Here is an 8378-nt window from a genome sequence, read left to right on the forward strand (position 1 = left end):
TAATCCAGAATCACCACAGGTTTCTCTGCTGGCCCTGCAGCTCCTGCCTCTCACTGTGTTTGGGGGAAATTTGAGGGTGGGCATTGCACCAGTGTTTGCCCACAGTGCCAGGCTGGGGGGAGGCAGGGATTCCCCTGGCTGCATTTCTCATTCAGAGCAGGCTGGCCGTAGTGCTCGGCTCTCCCCAGAGATTCCCTTCATAAGAGGGAGCAAATTCCACTTATCTAACCAAGCGAAATTTGCATTTTAAATATCCCAACTCCAAATGTCACCCAGTTTGATCCCCTAAGCTGAACAAATGCAGTGGAGCAGGGAGGGGGCCAGGGTGGCTCACCAGTGTGAACAGGCAGGAAGAAAGGAAATAAAAAACAAGGTTAAAAGCATGTTCAGATGTTTAATCTGTGCTGAGGGTGAGGAAGGGAGCAAACATGGCAGAGACCTTCCCCCTCTTGCAGCCTCCATGGGGCAGGACACGGGGGAACAGGTATCCGAGGCTCCAACCATTAAGGATTAGGGATTTCGTGTTGGAGATTTTGTTTACACAATAAGACTTAAGACTGCATGGAGTGTAGGTGGATTCTCCCCAGTGCCTGCAGAGGGATTAGTGCCTATAAAGCAGCCAGAACGAGCTAAAAATTGGAGAGATCAAAGTGCAGGAAGAGGAATCACGTTCTCAGGGATGGGAGGAGAGGGGAGGAAGAGGGCAATGGTCAGGCCTGAGACAATTGCAGCTGCTGGCCCTGCAGAGCGTGGGGAAGGCCTGGAGCATCCTCCCACTGCAGCTGCAGCGATGCCAGAAGGGATCTCAGGGAGCAGCTGGACCCCAGGTGTTTTCCATCCTCTCCTGAGGCTGCCAAATCTCCCTGACCAGCTCCAGTCTGCAGGAGAGGGACGACCCCAGCCCTTCCTGAGCTCTCTGCTGCCCCAGGACCATCTCTGGGGAGCAGAGCAGGGGAGGGGTGTCCAGCCTGAGCCACTCTGCAGTGCTGGGGCACGGGGAGAAGCTCCGCTGCAGGGAGGAGAGCCTGATCCTGATGTTCCTACCAGTCCCCTGTGACCAAGGTGACACTGCCACGAGTGAGCCCATGCCACACGAGGAGGGGACACACTCAGCAGGGCCTGGGGGGGCTCTGCCAAGCCCTGGACCTGCAGTGCTCAGCCTGCTCTCCCTGCCTGGCTGAGCAAATGAGCCTTCTCCTCTTCACCTCATTAAAGCCATGAGCTGATTCGATTAAATCGGGGCACCAGCCCCGGTCCCCAGAAGGCAAATGGGATGGATGTTTAAGGCATGAAGTTTTCTGGCCCCAGCACCTCATTACCACTCCAACCCCCCTCCAGTGCACAGGGCACTGCCTCCTGCCAGCTCCCTGCCTGTTCTGCACCTGGGGACAGATACACTCACCTGGGGCACAAGCAGTGCCAGCCCTGCACTACTCTTGGCCCAGGGACTCCAGCCCAGTGGGGCCACACATGGAAAAGCAGCCAAGGCACAGCAGGCTTAGAGTCACCTCCAGCACAGGCACTTGGGGGTGCCTCTGGCTGCAGCAGCCCATGGCTGTGGGGCTCACAGGTGTACAGGCAGCCCCTTTTCCTCCTTGGCATCTGCAGTGACTGAGTTTGCTCCTCACTCTGGGTTTTGGGAGGCACAGGCTCCCCTGCACAGCCTCCCTGCAGCCCGAGCCTCTCCCACACTCAGGCACAGGACTCAAGTTTTATCCTCACCCCTGTCTCCCAACCTGCAGGCAGGCAGGCACTCCTTTGCCAGAAATGAGTCTGAAACGGTTCAGAGAACTAATTCCCTCCCTCCTTAATGCATGGAAGCTTCTTACACTAAATCTATACAGACACAATTAGCATTATTCATATTCCATATGCTCCACTCCCTTGTGATGAATATTAATCTCCTTCCCGCTCCCAGGCATCAGAGATAACAGCATTGCTGCAGTGGCACAGAGGGTCTGAGGCAGTGATGCTGCAGGTGCAGACAGCCTCATCCCCATGTCGGGAAGGGCAGATTTTGTGTCCTCTTGGAGCTGGTTTTACAGCTGCAGGGCAGGACTGGGCTGGTCAGGGCTGTCCTTTCTGCTCCCACTCTGAACTTGTCTCCTCTGGAGCTGCTTCAGTCCCCCTAGGGCTCGTGGTTGCGTTGGGCATCATGAAGCCCCAAACCTCCCTGCACCTTCCAACTGCCCACAGGTTTTGGAGGTGGAGTAGAGCTCAGTCAGACCGTCCTGCTTCTGCCAGCTCACATTTCACAGCATTTATTAGGCTGAGAAGTGGACACGGGCATTGCAGGAGCTGAACTGACGCCTCTTGGTGCTGCCCGGGGCAGGAGCAGCTTTGCCGGCATCCCAGAGCATCCCAGAGCATCCCAGAGCATCCCAGAGCATCCCTGCTGCTGGGACTTCATGCCTGGAGTCAGCACAGCTGGGGCACTGTCCCAGGGCTGCTCCCAGCTCCCTGCCCAGCATCTCGCCCCAAACGGGGCACGGCAGCACCGCCGGGGCTGCGAGAGGAGCACAAGGAGGAAGCGATGCAGGCGATGCAGCTCATGCACCGCCGCTGTCACACGGGGACAGGCGGCATTCGCAGGCCAAGGAGGGGCCACCCCGCACGCAGGCAGGGCTGCCCGGACCCTACACAACCCCGTGTCCGTCTGTCCGGCCTTGCTTGCCCTCGGCACGTGGCTCCAGGCCAGGCCGGGGGTGCTGCGGATGGAAACGCCATTCGTGTGGTGGGGGTGGCGGGGATGCAGGCCAGGAGGCTCCGTCTCCACACACCCATTTGCATGCCTAATCCGCCGCCGGGGAGGGGAGCGCCAGGTCCCCCATCTGCTCCGCAGCTCACATCATTAGCTGGCTGGTTTCCGAGCAGAGGTGGGAGTGGAGCAGAGAGGGGAGAACGGAGGCTGCTCCCATCCCCACGCACCATCACATGTCGGCAGGATGGGGAGCTTGGGAGGATCCTGCCCCTTGCCGGAGCTGGTGGGCAGCACACAGGGGACAGAGAGGGGCGTGGGTGGAAGAGGGGGTCCATTCCTATGGGTTCCTGGGATGCTGCTGTGCTCCAGCTTCCCCCTGGGCAGTGTGGGAGGCACAGGGCATCTCCTCACCCATCACGGGTGCTGCCCACACTTTAACTTTTCCCCGGGGCAGCAAAAGTCCCCATAGGTTGTTCTTTGCTGCAGGCAAGCCAGGAAGCACCCAGAGCCAGCAGCCCACTCACGGAGCTCCGCTCCACCTCGGATCCAGCCACATCAACCATCCCCACTGCCACCAACGCGCTGTGACGGCCCTGGGACACAGCCCCTTTAAATCCCCACACTCACAGCCTGGGCTGGGACACTGTAAAGGGAAAAATAAGGCAAAGAAATTATTTTCTTCTCGCCAGCAAGGCTGGATTGCTGCCCGTTCCTCGGCTGCGCTGCCAGCCCGCCCACGCACGGCACAGCGAGCACTGCAGAGGCCAGCGGGGGCTGGGGGTGCCAGGGGGGTCGGGGGGCAGCCAGGGACCCCTCCCCATGCTGGACACCTCTGCTCACTGGGATGGCACGGGGGGAGAGGTCCCACGCGGCCCTTGGCTCCCTGGGATGCACAGAACATTCTCTGCCCCTTTCTCTGGGGCTGTTCCCGTCTCCAAGCTCTAAAAGGGCTCAAAATCTCTGCTGAACTGCCGAGGTTGGGGCCACAGTGCTGGGTAAATGGGGGTTTCTCAGCAAGCAGCAATGAAAAGGGGGTCAGAGGGATGAAGGGGATGGGGGACAAGGGGAGCAGGGAGAAAAGAACCACACATTCCCCCAGGGTTACTCCCCCCCTCTGCTTTCACGCCTGGCTGGGTTCCTTCATTACTTACCCAAGCTGTAAATTGTCTCATTTGGAGCACACCATTTATCCCTGATGTGCACTTGAGCAGCCAGATTTTGTTTTCAGGTGTGTAATTAATTTTTTTTAACGTGATTTCTCTCCTAGGAAACTGCAAACAAACAGTTCTGGCTTTCATGGCTGGGCAGCTCGGGTGAGCGTCAGGGCAGGGATTAGGCAGACAAGGACCCGAGGCCGGATCTCAGAGGATGTGAGGAGCTGGGGTTTTGCAGAAACCTCTTGCTCCTACTTTCCAAATCCTTCATCCTTCAGTGCAGCCCTCTGCCTCCTCCAACATCACCACAGTCCCCATGGGCACTGGAGAAGGCTTGAAAGGGGAAGCAACAGCCACCTCCCCTGTTCCCAACTCAATCTGCTGGGAATTACCATTTTTATTAAGACCTAACATGTCCTTGGCTGCTGGGGATGTGATTTGCTCCTGGAATGAGATTACAGCAGCTCCCGTGGATCCCATATCAGCATCCACCTCACTGCGATGATGCTCCCACCCCCAGACAGAGGTGTCTCCATCAGTGGATGCTCACAGGCATCTCCACCAGCAGGAGAGGTCGTGCTCAGGCACAGTACAGATCCATGGGGATCCCCCATCCTGAACTCTTTGCCCTTCTTCTCATCATCCCTGGGATGTTTGCTGTCTGGGAGTGATGCCGGCTATTTTTGCATCACCCCTCACCTCTCACAGGGCAGGCACAAGGCAGGATGGAGCAGAAGCAGAGCCGAGGGTGGGTAATGTCTGCCCCTCTGCACGTCCCAGAGCCCCGCTGAGTGTGGCCCGGGGTCACAGGGGCTCCCTGAGCTGCTCTGCATCCCGAGGCAGAGTCATCCTCCTCCGATGGAGAATCACCTGCTGTGAATGCGAGAGAGAAACCTCTGCAACGCTCCTGCTGCCAGGGAAGTTGTTAGATGAGTTTTGCCGGCGGTTTTCCAGATGAAAGGAGGTGAAAATCACCTCCATTAGTCGGCAGAGGCAGGTGGGAGGGTGTGTGGAGAGCGGGCTGACTGTGCAGGTCCCAACCCTCTGCCCTGACAGCCCCCCGGGCATGGGGTGCCAGTTTGGGGGCAGGATTTGCTCTTGTGCCACCCCAACAAGGGCACCTGGGATGGTGCTGAGGCTGAGGGAGTTTTGGGGTGGCTGTGGGGAGCAGCCATGAGGGACCATGCAACTCCAGCTGGTGACACCCCTGGGACAGGTCCCGTGCATTCCTCTTCTTCCTGCCCCACCAGCACTGCCCCACCAGTGCCCCTCAAAATGACCCTTCAGGAGTGGATTTTGGCCACCACAAAACAGGCTGTGACCTCTTGAGGGGGGATTCCACCAGCCAGACCTCCAGAAACACGGGCCAGACTTCCTGGGGTTTTTTCCCTATGAGTTTGATTATCTGTTGTGACTTTTGGGAGGAGACAGCGCAGTCTCCAGGGGCCACAGGAGGGGGCTGAGTGCTCTGCTCCCCCATCCTGCTCCCCTTTGTTCTTTGAAGCTGCTTTCCAAGGAGCTGCTTAGCATCCGGAGCAGGCGCCCACACCGATTCAGGGCAAAAACTCTGGTTTGCCTTCAAAAACACATCAATCTTCTGCAGCCTGCCATGAAGGGCAGCTCCTGCCCTCCAAAACAGGACAGAGGGCACATGCAGGCTGCCTTGGCTTTCCCAAATGTGTGTGGTGTAAAATGTGCATGCTCCATCCTACAGCCCCTCACCCATCACCGCCCAGCTCTGCAAGCCCCTGCCTTCAAAGGAAAAGGCATCAAAACCCCAATCTCTTCCATCTCCTTTTGGTCTTTTTTTTTCCCCTTCTCCACTGAGGGAGTTCAGCTCTCAGATACTGCATGCACAGACACTGAGAAGAAAATTTCCAGGAATTGCTGCTCTCTCTGGGAAATTCATCATAGGGATCCAGGCAGCTCAGTTGATGCCAGGCACTCCCTGCCCAGCGTTTGGGGCTGTGGGCAGGCTGTATCTGTGTCTGTGATGAGCTGTACCCTAGCATTCACCAGAAACCAGCACTTTTCCCACCAAGGTTTGGTTCCACATGAGGGGTACAAGCTCATCTTCCTAAGGAGAGTGTCTGATTTATCTGCATTCCCTTTCCTGATGGAGGCCTGGCTGTGGGCTCACCAGGCGGAGGAGGCAATACTGAAACAGCTTCTTTTCTTATACTTCACGTGGGGATTATTATTATTATGCCTCTCATGAGTCCCCCCTCTGCTGCCAGCACAGGAAAAACCCCCGTGGTGTCACCATCAGCAGCCCTGCCACCAGGCAGGATGGGGCCGTGTCCCCTGGCACTGCAGCCTGGCCCCTGGCACCATGGGCTTCCCTCTTCCACCCACACACGGTGGGAACATCCTCCCAGGCACCTGCAGTGGCACAGGCAGAGCTTGGAGCTGAGCATCTCCTCCTGCACTGCACCTGTGCAGCACTGCTGGCTGCCATGAGGGGTGAAATGTGTCCCTGCAGGGGGAAAATTCCCTGCACAACACAAACCCTCAGACCTTTGCTCTGAAACGTTTATTTATGACTAATCACAGCTATCCCAGCGCCAGCTGGGGACCAGTGCCCCCTGTCCCCCTGGCCTTGGCAGCCAGCAGCTCACGAGTGCCTGGTGACAAAGCCCCAGGCTGTGACACCACCGCAGCTCTCAGGGACTCTCACCCTAAGGGTGCAAAGGAAGAGTGGGTCCAACCCCAGCCCACTCATGGCCATCTCCCCTGGCAGCTCTGGGCTGGTGGCAGGGCTGGTGGCTCCCATTAGTGAGGTGAAAAACGAGTATTGATCATTGCTGTGAGTCCAGCACGAGGCACGCACAGCCCAGGGCCGGATCGATGGAGCCGGGGAGGCTTCTGCTCTCCCTGAGGTTTTGTGTCCGTCTGGGGCTCCGGGAGGAAGCCTGAGCTGTGCCAGCATCCAGCACAGCCCCTGCACAGCTCCATCCTCACAGTGCAGCCTCTGCCCAGCTCTCCAAGCCCATATTTCCACCCGGAGGAAGCTCCAGGGTAGGGATGCTCACATGTGCATGGCAGGGGTGAGAGGGCAAAGCAGCCATCCCACAGCTGCAGGCTCTCCATCCCTCAGTTTCCACGCTGGTGGCATGGAGACAGCCCCAAGGATTGTCTGCCTGGCAGGGCTTCCTCTCGGGCTCCCATCTCGGCAGGGATGCTCTGTGCACACAGGCTCCCCTCAGAGCTGCGTTCCTGTCCTGCTCCACATCCCCAGGGCTGACTGTCCTGGTGTTCCATGGGGTGCCCAACCTTGGTGCAACTGGAGGAACGGGCTGAAAATTCGGGATTTCCGTCCCTCCGGAGAAGGATGTCGGCAGAGGATGAAGGCAGAACTACACTTCCCAGAGTGCTCCTGGCACTGCCGGGGGAAAGGCTGAGGGACCCAGACACCAGCTCCTCCCTGCTCCTATATTATTCTCCTTCTTGTTTATTTGTGGGTTTTCTGCACTTAACTGTCTGCCTCATCCACTTAATTGGGGGATTATTGCCGCTACCTGCCCGCCCGCCAGAGCCCAACTCATTACTGGGGTTTATTTATTAGCAGCGAGGCTGCAGAAGCGCACCCTGCAGCTCCCTCCTCTGCTCCTCGGGCACAGACGGCTGGAGGCCATGCAGGAAAGCGAGCAGGAGCCAGTTTGGCCAGGAGCAGGTCAAAGCCAGCCTCTGCCATGTACGGAGGCATTGCAGCATCCTCCTGCAGCGCCTGGCACCTGCTGGGGCACCGCTGCTCTTGGCAAAGCACAGGAGGAGCACCAGAAGCCTGGCTGCTTTTTAAAGTGTTCCCTGAGCTCGGGAAAGGCCAGCACAGCACTGTCCTTCTGCTCACAGCACGGCACCCCTGTCCTCGGCACGGTGGCAGCTGGTGAGAGCCGTGTGGCAGGGAGGAGAAGGGACCACTGCCCTCCGAGCCCAGGAGGAGCCAGCAATGAGCGCCCCACGGCTCCTCTCCAAACCCTGCTCCCGTTTCCAGCCGGGAGAATCTGGGGGAAATGTGGGACAGCAGGAGAGAGCTGCATATTGAGCGCTTTGATAAATAAAACATGTGCAGAAGGCAATCAGAGCTGCCCACTTGGCTGCAGCAGCAGCAGCAGCTCCGTCTGCGGCGGCTGCACGGGGGGAATTCACAAATTCACAAGCGGTGCCGCCCCGGCCGCCAGCCCCGGCGCTGCTCCTCCGCTCGCATCCAAGTTTTGCAGCCTCAGCACCGAGGGGGATTGATTTATTCATCAGCCTCTCTCTCCATCCCGCAGCAGCCCTGCAGGAAGGAGTGGTGCAGTGGCTGCTGCGCGATGTGACGAGCGGCACGGCGGGAGCAGGGAGGGACAGCCGGAGGTGGCTCCCGGGTGACCCGCGTCTGACCCTGCGGTGATGCCTGGGGAGGAGGAGGGATTCCCCAGGGTGGGAAATGGGAGCAGCAAACTCCCCTGGGGCCGTGGTGCTGAGAGCTCCTCGGGCATTAAGGCACAGCTGTCTTGCACCCCCTTTTCAGGAGGGAGAGA

This window comes from Ammospiza nelsoni, chromosome 16, assembly GCF_027579445.1.
Source record: "Ammospiza nelsoni isolate bAmmNel1 chromosome 16, bAmmNel1.pri, whole genome shotgun sequence".
Taxonomy (NCBI): domain Eukaryota; kingdom Metazoa; phylum Chordata; class Aves; order Passeriformes; family Passerellidae; genus Ammospiza; species Ammospiza nelsoni.